The following is a 12,052-nucleotide window of genomic DNA, read 5'->3' as shown; positions in this document are numbered from 1 at the left end:
TGTACTGATACTGTTTGACCCGTTGACGACCTTGCTTGTCTGACCACTCTTTGTATAGTGATAGCCCCAGCCATTAAGGGCTATCACAAAACACCTGAGATCACATTTTGAATAAATTACTGACTACTGTTCTGATTGAGCACGATCTGATCACCTGTTACGACACTGATCGTTACACTCCTCTTACAATAGGCAATAATTTGATGTTGTGGGTTTGTTATAATGTAATGGCATCAGTTTGCATTGAGTGTGCTCCCTAAAGAATCCACTAGAGGATGTAGGAGCACAATTTAAAAGCGATTGCAAAATATTGAAGTGAGCTAGGTAATATTCCACGCATTGGGCAAAGGATCCTATACCCCTCCCGAGTGCACAGGGAGTGGGTCAGAGTGCGGTGAGCTGACGCTGCGTGTTTTTATTTCATGCCCATTGAAGGACATGTGAGTAATCTTTGGCTACATTAATTACACATGCGAAAGTTTGCACATGATATGAACTCTGATCACAGTAATACTGCAGTATGGTGACTCAAAAATTCATTTGAATCTGCAAGGAAGCTTCCACCGTTCCTCGTTTTTCTCCTCCTATTGGTTTTTGGACAATCCCTAACTAGGGTGTTGAGCTGATTATTCACATACAGTGATACAGGACTTGCACAAAACGATCGGCAGGTTATGCAGTTATATGGTGATGAATAAATGGTGCAATAGCATGTAGGATAGCCATTACAGGTGCTCATATATAGGCCTTCATGGGTTTTAAAGGGATGGTGCAATATTTGGGGATCATGGGTATACATTGTGTATAAAAATGAATTTTGTCATAATACCCTTTTTTGTACAGCATAATTGATCTCTGGGTGGTCTGTTATACAATTTGATTGTTTGTGTTCAGCACAGGTTAGTAGGGAATTATAGTGGTGTATATATAACACTGCCTGCTGTGTGCTGTCACTCAGGTGCAGTAAATATGAACAGGTATGCAGTGACTGGTATTACAAATATGCATACCTCCCAACATTTTAAAATTAGACATTGGGACACAGGCCACACCTCTAGCCTCACCCCCACCACACCCCCTAACCACACCACAAAGTCACGCCTACCATTAAGTTTTTTGAAGATTTTTTTTTTAATATTGATGCCCTTATATTTTTTAATAAATATATCCCTCATATACCCTGCCCGTGGGTGGGGCTAACTGTAATGTAGTTATACCAGCTAATGTAGTTACATAAAAAAATATGAAGTAAATACACATAATGACAGACAGCGTTTCCCCAGTAAATGCATGTAATGAGAGACAGCGTTTCCCCACTAAATGCACATAAGAGACAGCCTTTCACCAGTAAATGCACATAATAAGAGACAGCTTTTCACCACTAGGTGCACATAAGAGACAGCTTTTCACCACTAAATCCACATAAAAGACAGCTTTTCACCAGTAAATGCACATAATAAGAGACAGCTTTTCACCACTAAATGCACATAAGAGGCAGCTTTTCACCAGTAAATGCACATAAGAGACAGCTTTTCACCAGTAAATGCACATAAGAGACAGCTTTTCACCAGTAAATGCACATAAGAGACAGCTTTTCACCAGTAAATGCACATAAGAGACAGCTTTTCACCAGTAAATGCACAGAATAAGAGACAGCTTTTCACCAGTAAATGCACATAATAAGAGACAGCTTTTCACCAGTAAATGCACATAATAAGAGACAGCTTTTCACCAGTAAATGCACATAAGAGACAGCTTTTCACCAGTAAATGCACATCATAAGAGACAGCTTTTCACCAGTAAATGCACATAAGAGACAGCTTTTCACCATTAAATGCACATAATGACAAACAGCCAGTTGTCCCAAGTATATGTAGCCAGGGATATATGTGCCCGGTATATGTAGCCAGAGGTATACGTCCCCAGTATATGTAGCCAGGGATATATGTGCCCAGTATATGTAGCCAGAGGTATATGTCCCCAGTATATGTAGTCAGGGGTATATGTGCCCAGTATATGTAGTCAGGGGTATATGTAGTCAGGGGTATATGTCCCAGTATATGTAGCCAGGGTGTATATGTCCCAGTATATGTAGCCAGGGTGTATATGTCCCAGTATATATAGGCAGGGGTATATGTCCCAGTATATGTAGGCAGGGGTATATGTCCCAGTATATGTAGGCAGGGGTATATGTCCCAGTATATGTAGGCAGGGGTATATGTCCCCAGTATATGTAGCCAGGGCGTTTATGTTCCAGTATATGTAGCCAGGTGTATATGTGGCCAGTATATGTAGTCAGGGGTATATGTGCCCAGTATATGTAGTCAGGGGGTATATGTGCCCAGTATATGTAGTCAGGGGGTATATGTGCCCAGTATATGTAGTCAGGGGGTATATGTGCCCAGTATATGTAGCCAGGGGTATATGTGCCCAGTATATGTAGCCAGGTGTATATGTGGCCAGTATATGTAGTCAGGGGGTATATGTGCCCAGTATATGTAGCCAGAGGTATATGTGCCCAGTATATTTAGCCAGGGGTATATGTGCCCAGTATATGTAGCCAGGGGTATATGTGCCCAGTATATGTAGCCAGGTGTATATGTGGCCAGCATATGTAGTCAGGGGTATATGTGGCCAATATATGTAGTCAGGAGTATATGTCCCAGTATATGTAGCCAGGGTGTATATGTCCCCAGTATATGTAAGCAGGTGTACATGTGGCCAGTATACAGTCGTGTGAAAAACTATTTGCACCCTTCCTGATTTCTTATTCTTTTGCATGTTTGTCACACTTAAATGTGTCTGCTCATCAAAACCGTTAACCATGAGTCAAAGATAACATAATTGAACACAAAATGCAGTTTTAAATGATGGTTTTTATTATTTAGTGAGAAAAAAAAACTCAAAACCTACATGGCCCTGTGTGAAAAAGAATTTGCCCCCTGAACCTAATAACTGGTTGGGCCACGCTTAGCAGCAATAACTGCAATCAAGCGTTTGCGATAACTTGCAATGAGTCTTTTACAGCGCTCAAGAGGAATTTTGGCCCACTCATCCTTGCAGAATTGTTGTAATTTAGCTTTATTTGAGGGTTTTCTAGCATGCCACAACATCTCAATAGGATTCAGGTCAGGACTTTGACTAGGCCACTCCAAAGTCTTCATTTTGTTTTTCTTCAGCCATTCAGTGGTGGATTTGCTGGTGTGTTTTGGGTCATTGTCCTGCTGCAGCACCCAAGATCGCTTCAGCTTGAGTTGACGAACAGATGGCCGGACATTCTCCTTCAGGATTTTTTGGTAGACAGTAGAATTCATGGTTCCATCTATCACAGCAAGCCTTCCAGGTCCTGAAGCAGCAAAACAACCCCAGACCATCACACTACCACCACCATATTTTATTGTTGGTATGATGTTCTTTTGCTGAAATGCTGTGTTACTTCTACGCCAGATGTAATGGGACACGCACCTTCCAAAAAGTTCAACTTTTGTCTCGTCGGTCTATAAGGTATTTTCCCAAAGGTCTTGGCAATCATTGAGATGTTTTTTAGCAAAATTGAGACGAGCCTTAATGTTCTTTTTGCTTAAAAGTGGTTTGCGCCTTGGATATCTGCCATGCAGGCCGTTTTTGCCCAGTCTCTTTCTTATGGTGGAGTCGTGAACACTGACCTTAATTGTGGCAAGTGAGGCCTGCAGTTCTTTAGATGTTGTCCTGGGGTCTTTTGTGGCCTCTCGGATGAGTTTTCTCTGCGCTCTTGGGGTAATATTGGTCGGCCGGCCACTCCTGGGAAGGTTCATCACTGTTCCATGTTTTTGCCATTTGTGGATAATGGCTCTCACTGTGGTTCGCTGGAGTCCCAAAGCTTTAGAAATGGCTTAATAACCTTTACCAGACTGATAGATCTCAATTACAGTACTTTTGTTCTCATTTGTTCCTGAATTTCTTTGGATCTTGGCATGATGTCTAGCTTTTGAGGTGCTTTTGGTCTACTTCTCTGTGTCAGATAGCGCCTATTTAAGTGATTTCTTGATTGAAACAGGTGTGGCAGTAATCAGGCCGGGGGGGGGGGGGGGGTGACTACAGAAATTGAACTCAGGTGTGATAAACCACAGTTAAGTTATTTTTTAACAAGGGGGGCAATCACTTTTTCACACAGGACCATGTAGATTTTGAATTTTTTTTCTCACTACATAATAAAAACCATTATTTAAAACTGCATTTTGTGTTCAATTATGTTATCTTTGACTAATAGTTAACGGTTTTTGATGAGCAGAAACTTTTAAGTGTGACAAACATGCAAAAGAATAAGAAATCAGGAAGGGGGCAAATAGTTTTTCACACCACTGTATGTAGGCAGGTGTGTATGTCCCCAGTATATGTAGGCAGGTGTATATGTGGCCAGTATATGTAGGCAGGTGTATATGTCCCCAAAATAGGTAGCCAGGTGCCCCCCCCCCCCCACTCCAGGAGGGGAGCAGCGCAGAGAAGAGGGAGAGCAAAGGGCAGCGGTGGAGAAGGGGGGCCATCTCCCCCCCCCTTCTCTCACCTTAGGGTGCTCTCCCTCCCTCGCTGTCCCCTCCGGAACTAAGTGCAGTGGCTGGCAGAGGGGCGGAACTTACCTTCCGTGTCTCCGTCTCGTCGCCGGCGCGGGATGATTTGACACTACTCTGGTCTGATATAGACCAGAGCACCGGCTGCAGCACCAGAACTTCCGGCCGGCGCTTGGAGCGACACGGAAGGTAAGTCCCGACCGCTGCCAAGTGCCAAACGCCGCCACACATGTATCGGAGGAGAGAGCGAGGGAGGGAGAGCACCCTAAGGTGAGGGAAGGGGGGGGGGGGGGGAGATTGCCCCCTTCTCCGCCGCTGCTGCTCACAGCTCTCCCTCCACTGCGCTGCTCTCCTCCTGCTACCGGCGGCTGTCAATACTGACAGCCACTCGGGACCTGGGGGGCTCATACTGGGATAGCGGGAGAGCCCCCAAAATCGGGAGAATCCCGACGAAAACGGGACGGTTGGGGACTATGAATATGCAGCTGTCCCACACAGGTGCAGTGAAAAGGTAGTCACTGAATGTGCTGGGCCTTGCACAGTATAGCAATTACCAAGGGCCAGCTGCGACAGACAGGGCTGTATATGCAAGTGTCAGTGGGCCACACAAAAAAAAAAAAAAAACACACACATCAAAAGAACATTAGCTCTCAAAAGAGCTGTTTTGGGGTGCTTCTTAGCAATAAGTATCAGCAAGGAGCAAGCTAACAAGCCTAACAACAGCCTAACTAAGCTTTCCCTGTGTCTACAGCAGGTTCCTCTCCCTTCTCTAATTACTGCAGCCACACCGAGTGAGATAATGGCTGACGCAGCTGCCTTATATAAGGGGATAGGGGGGGGGGGGGGGCTCCAGGAGGGAGTGTAGCCTGATTGGCTACCATGTGTCTGCTGACTGTGATGTAGAGGGTCAAAGTTGAGCCTAATGATGTAGTATAGGGGGCGGGTCAAACTCGCATAAAGTTCGCGGTTCACCGCGAACGCCAACCACCAATGTACGCGCGAATCGGTTCGTAGTCAAACGGTTCGGGCCATCTCTACTGATCACACTGATCCAAATCAGTTCAGTGGATGAGACAGGAGCTGTAGCTGCACAGGGTCCTTTTCAAATGCAAAACAATTTTGATGTGCGTTTTTTATGCATTTGCGTTTTTGACTAAATTTTGATATGTGCTTTTTGTGCTTTGTTTATGCGTTTGTGTTTTTATGATTGGCAAGTGTTGCCTTGATTTTTTTAAAAATAGATACTAGTGTTTAAATCAATACAAAACGCAAATGCATTTCTATGCGTTTTTCATGCGTTCATATACTTTACATTGGAACGCAAAACGCATAGAATCAGCAAACACATGCGTTTTTGGCAAAAACGCAGTTGGTGGGAAAAGGGTCCACACCCACAGCTGAGGGAGAAGGAGCCAGGAGGAGGAATAATAGATGTCTGGGCCAATTAGCAGGGGAGGGGAGTGACTAGCAACAGTTACTGCTAGCTACACCCTCCCCAGTGAAATGAATCAAATGATTCGGTTCATGATCTATTTCTTTTTAATGAATTGAATCGAATTAATCGATTCATTGAAAAGAACTTCCCATCACTAATATGGTGCAGCCACACGACACACACCACACCCCTACCACTTCTCCTGGTATTCTGTCCATTACCTCCCAGTATTGATTCTTATACATGTACAGGATAGATAGATAGATAGATAGATAGATAGATAGATAGATAGATAGATAGATAGATAGATAGATAAAAAGTAAAATGTGACAATTCTTTTGCAAAGCCTGTGTTGTGTCATCTTCTCTAGGAAAATATACTGTAGTTTATTTGGGAAAGTAAAAACCTCTGAGCAATGTATTATTGGCACAGATATCACAAGAGGGGAAAAGTTAAGAAAGATTAGAATAAAAATAGATTAAATGTCGGTAAACCACAAATATCCCCTGACTGGCACCTCAGTGCTGTTTACTGGAAGGAGGGTGTACCCTGTGGGGAGGAAGGAAAACAGAATGAGTTATGCACTATAAACTATGACTGTGTGCAGCTGGGTACCATGTGTTGGTCAGAGGGTAACCCTGAGGACATGCCATTCTCATATCATTACTCATATCCTCCAACATGACTGGGTAGATCTAGTACAGAGGTCCCCACACTTTTTTGGCTAGTGAGCCACTTTGAAAAATTAGCAAGTCAAAATGATCTACCTGTGTACAATTTTAGGAGCACACTTGTACAGGTATTTCTCAAAAAATTAGCATAGTGTGATAAAGTTCATTATTTTCTGTAATGTACTGATAAACATTAGACTTTCATATATTTTAGATTCAAATACACACAACTGAAGTAGTTCAAGCCTTTTATTGTTTTAATATTGATGATTTTGGCATACAGCTCCTATCTCAAAAAATTAGCATATTTCATCCGACCAATAAAAGAAAAGTGTTTTTTAAAACAAAAAAAGTCAACCTTCACATAATTATGTTCAGTTATGCACTCAATACTTGGTCGGGAATCCTTTTGCAGAAATGACTGCTTCAATGCGGCGTGGCATGGAGGCAATCAGCCTGTGGCACTGCTCAGGTGTTATGGAGGCCCAGGATGCTTCGATAGCGGCCTTAAAGAGACTCTGAAGCCTCTTAAAAATCTTTTTTTTTTTTTAAACACTCCTGTGTAATACATTAGTCCTACCTAAATCGCCGCATTCCCGCGGCTGTAAACTATCTAAAACCCCCCTAACTCCCCAGGAGGGCGATCGATGCAGCACTTCTGTGCGAGGCAGGGCTATGAGCTGCAGCCCTGCCTCACACGGGTCTATCAGCGCGGATCGCCGCCTCTCCCCCGCCCCTCTCAGTGTTCCCTCGCTGAGAGGGGCGGGGGAGAGGCGGAGATCTGCCGCTGACAGACGCGTTAGGCAGGGCTGCAGCTCATAGCCCTGCCTCACACGGAAGAGCTTAGGGCAGCAGTATTCACGACCAAGAAAGTCGTGGATTTTGCGGGGGAGAGGGAGGGCGGGTTAGGGGTTTTTTTTAGATAGAGATGTCGTGAACCTTCGATTTTCGGTTTGCGAACCCTGTTCGCAAACTGCCGCGGAAGGTTCGGTTTGCACGATCTTCCGTGAACCGCAATAGACTTCAATGGGGAGGCGAACTTTGAAAACTAGAAACATTTATGCTGGCCAGAAAAGTGATGGAAAAGATTTTTCAAGGTGTCTAACACCTGAGATCTTTCAGTGACTACAAGAGGCGAAAAAACAATTTCAAAAATACCTTATAGTTTTTGAGAAAATCATTTTAAAATAACTCCTTCTGACCGTGGGAAAATTAAACGCCCGCCGACTTTAGCAGTTAATAGCAAAGCCCCTTTAAAAGCTAGAAACACTAAACTTGCAGGAAATGTTAAGAAGAACAGTGGGAACAAGAGGAAATTTTTTTTTCAAAAAGACCTTATAGTTTTTGAGAAAATCAATTTTAAAGTTTCAATGTAAATTCTCCTTCTGACCGTGGGAAAATATACCCCTGCCGACTTTAACTGTTAATAGCAAAGCCCCTTTAAAAGCTAGCAACACTAAAATTACTGGGAATGTTAAGAAGAACAGTGGGAACAAGAGGAAAAAACCTTTTTCAAAAAGACCTTACAGTTTTTGAGAAAATCGATTTTAAAGTAAAAAAAAAAAAAAAAAAAAAAAAAAAAAGAGTTGATTCATTAAAAAAGAACCGATTCATTAAAAAGATCCGGCTCATTCATGAGCCATTAGTATAGCAGTGCACCCATGGGTGCACTGGGTGCCAGCCTAGGTGGGGGTTGACAGGTGCAGGCAGGCAGGTGGGGAGAGACAGCGGGAGCTAGCAGCTATGCGTAGGAAAGGACGCATTCTCTGCTATGTGGGTGGGGGGCTTCGGAGATCTTCAATCAACTTGATAGAAGATCGCAACATAAGAGGATACTGTAATTCGTTGGATCATTTACCGAGGATATTGGCGTGGGAATTTTTTTTTTAAAGGTACAGGTAAGTATTTCTGGTTAATTAAGAAAATTAAAGGACTTTTTTCGTGGTTGTGTTTTTATTTCATTTAACCCTTTGTGGAAATGGGTAAGGGGTACTTTGTACCCCTATACTCATTTCTCCTGGGAGGGGGTGGGCATCTGGGGTCCCCTTCTTAAAGGGGACTCCCAGATGCCACCATGAACCCCTCGCTGGGAGTCGTCGCCCCCACCTCCTCCTGGGGCACCGGAGGTGGGGAAGAGCCCCTTGTCCATGGATTGGACAAGGGCTCGGGGGGGGGGGAGGGGAAGGCTTGGCCCCCGGAGCCCCCCATATCATGGACCATGAGGGCTGGTATAGCTCAGGGTGCGAAGCCCCAGTCGGCCGGGGCTCCGCATTTTGGCTATCCCAGTCTGCATGGGGTACAAGGGGTTACAGAGGAGGGGGTCATTTTTTTTTCAGATTTCCCACACTCAGCACATATATATATATATATATATATATATATATATATATATATATATATATATATATATATATATATATATATATATTGGTGTGAAAAACTATTTGCCCCCTTCCTGATTTCTTATTCTTTTGCATGTTTGTCACACTTAAATGTTTCTGCTCATCAAAAACCGTTGACTATTAGTCAAAGAAGACATAATTGAACACAAAATGCAGTTTTAAATGATGGTTTTTATTATTTAGTGAGAAAAAAACCTCCAAATCTACATGGCCCTGTGTGAAAAAGTGATTGCCCCCCTTGTTAAAAAATAACTTAACTGTGGTTTATCACACCTGAGTTCAATTTCTGTAGTCACCCCCAGGCCTGATTACTGCCACACCTGTTTCAATCAAGAAATCACTTAAATAGAAGCTATCTGACACAGAGAAGTAGACCAAAAGCACCTCAAAAGCTAGACATCATGCCAAGACCCAAAGAAATTCAGGAACAAATGAGAACAAAAGTACTGTAATTGAGATCTATCAGTCTGGTAAAGGTTATAAAGCCATTTCTAAAGCTTTGGGACTCCAGCGAACCACAGTGAGAGCCATTATCCACAAATGGCAAAAACATGGAACAGTGATGAACCTTCCCAGGAGTGGCCGGCCGACCAAAATTGCTCCAAGAGCGCAGAGAAAACTCATCCGAGAGGCCACAAAAGACCCCAGGACAACATCTAAAGAACTGCAGGCCTCACTTGCCTCAATTAAGGTCAGTGTTCACGACTCCACCATAAGAAAGAGACTGGGCAAAAAACGGCCTGCATGGCAGATATCCAAGGCGCAAACCACTTTTAAGCAAAAAGAACATTAAGGCTTGTCTCAATTTTGCTAAAAAACATCTCAATGATTGCCAAGACTTTTGGGAAAATACCTTGTGGACCGACGAGACAAAAGTTGAACTTTTTGGAAGGTGCGTGTCCCGTTACATCTGGCGTTGAAGTAACACAGCATTTCAGCAAAAGAACATCATACCAACAGTAAAATATGGTGGTGGTAGTGTGATGGTCTGGGGTTGTTTTGCTGCTTCAGGACCTGGAAGGCTTGCTGTGATAGATGGAACCATGAATTCTACTGTCTACCAAAAAATCCTGAAGGAGAAAGTCCGGCCATCTGTTCGTCAACTCAAGCTGAAGCGATCTTGGGTGCTGCAGCAGGACAATGACCCAAAACACACCAGCAAATCCACCTCTGAATGACTGAAGAAAAACAAAATGAAGACTTTGGAGTGGCCTAGTCAAAGTCCTGACCTGAATCCTATTGAGATGTTGTGGCATGACATTAAAAAGGAAGTTCATGCTAGAAAACCCTCAAATAAAGCTGAATTACAACAATTCTGCAAAGATGAGTGGGCCAAAATTCCTCCAGAGCGCTGTAAAAGACTTGTTGCAAGTTATCGCAAATGCTTGATTGCAGTTATTGCTGCTAAGGGTGGCCCAACCAGTTATTAGGTTCAGGGGGCAATTTATTTTTCACACAGGGCCATGTAGATTTGGAGTTTTTTTTTCTCACTAAATAATAAAAACCATCATTTAAAACTGCATTTTGTGTTGAATTATGTTATCTTTGACTAATAGTTAACGGTTTTTGATGAGCAGAAACATTTAAGTGTGACAAACATGCAAAAGAATAAGAAATCAGGAAGGGGGCAAATAGTTTTTCACACCACTGTATATTATATATATATATATATATATATATATATATATATATATATATATATATATATATATATATATATATATATATATTTTTTTTAACCACTGTGGCCTGGTGCACACCAAAAAACGCTAGCAGATCCGCAAAATGCTAGCAGAATTTGAAACGCTTTTTCTTATTTTTCTGTAGCGTTTCAGCTAGCATTTTGCGGTTTTGGGAAGCGGTTTTGGTGTAGTAGATTTCATGTATTGTTACAGTAAAGCTGTTACTGAACAGCTACTGTAACAAAAAACGCCTGGCAAACCGCTCTGAAGTGCCGTTTTTCAGAGCAGTTTGCGTTTTTCCTATACTTAACATTGAGGCAGAAACGCATCCGCAATCCAAAATCTGCAGCAGCCCGGGAGTATACGTTTCTGCAAAACGCCTCCCGATCTGGTGTGCACCAGCCCATTGAAATACATTACCCTAGCGGATCCGCACCCGCAAGCGGATCGCAAACCGCAGCCGAAACGCTTTGGTGTGCACTAGGCCTTAATGACCACGGTCAGCCGATCGGCGGACCTAGGTGCTAAGTGGTTTTACATGGAAACTTTCCATGTCAATTCACGGAGGGTGTCTCCATGAACAACCTGCGAGCCGCCGATCGCGGCTCGCAGGCGAAATGTAAACACGCGGGGAAGAAATCCCGCTGTTTACATCATACGGCGCTGCAGCAGCGCCGTAAAGGAGATCGGCGATCCTCGGTCTCTGATTGCCCGGGGATCGCTGGCAGCTGATAGGCTGAAGCCTATTAGAGGCGGTGCAGGACGAATCTCCGTCCTGCGCCGCCCAGGGGAAAGAGGAGAAAGAGGGAAGGGGAAGGAGGCGGAAAATCGCTGTGGAGCGGGGCTTTGAGGCGCCCCCCCCGCTGATCGAAAATAGCCGGCGGTGATCAGACCCCCCCCAGCAGGACATCCCCCTAGTGGGGAAAAAAGGAGGGGAAGTCTAGTCGCCCTGGATGTCTGCTGATCTGTGCTGTGGGCTGGAGAGCCCACAGCACAGATCAGCACAAACAAGCCCGGATTTACGAGGCCACAAGTATGAAAAAAGTTAAATACCATTTCATAATCCAGATCCATGGAGGACGCTATCTGCGCCCTCCCGTTCATTCCGCCATGGCACCCGCAGTAATACCGGCCCCGGTCGGGTCCCGACCCCTCCAAACGGGTCGGGTTCTCATTCCCCCCTCAATATGGCCACCACAGATTGCTGCGGCTGCGCAGTCCGCATAGTCGCAATTGCGGCTGCGCAGCTCTAGGGCCTCCTCCCGATGCGTCCGATGTATGCACGCATATGCATACATGGCAGGATTGCGCAGCC

The 12,052-nt window shown here is 44.1% G+C and overlaps 1 protein-coding gene across 1 annotated transcript in view; it reads left to right on the top strand.

Annotated features, from left to right (window-relative positions):
• Positions 1-419: 419 nt before the first annotated feature.
• The window catches only part of LOC137547330 (nectin-1-like), a 250,673-nt gene continuing 239,040 nt past the window's right edge, over positions 420-12,052 (top strand). The window contains exon 1 of the mRNA XM_068270805.1: positions 420-440. The gene's annotated coding sequence lies outside the window, so the exon portion shown is untranslated. The remainder of the gene's footprint in view (positions 441-12,052) is intronic.

The sequence above is a fragment of the Hyperolius riggenbachi genome, chromosome 2, assembly GCF_040937935.1.
Source record: "Hyperolius riggenbachi isolate aHypRig1 chromosome 2, aHypRig1.pri, whole genome shotgun sequence".
NCBI classification, from domain to species: Eukaryota; Metazoa; Chordata; class Amphibia; order Anura; family Hyperoliidae; genus Hyperolius; species Hyperolius riggenbachi.
Note: the sequence above shows the minus strand (reverse complement) of the source record. Positions and strands in the feature narration are given on the sequence as shown.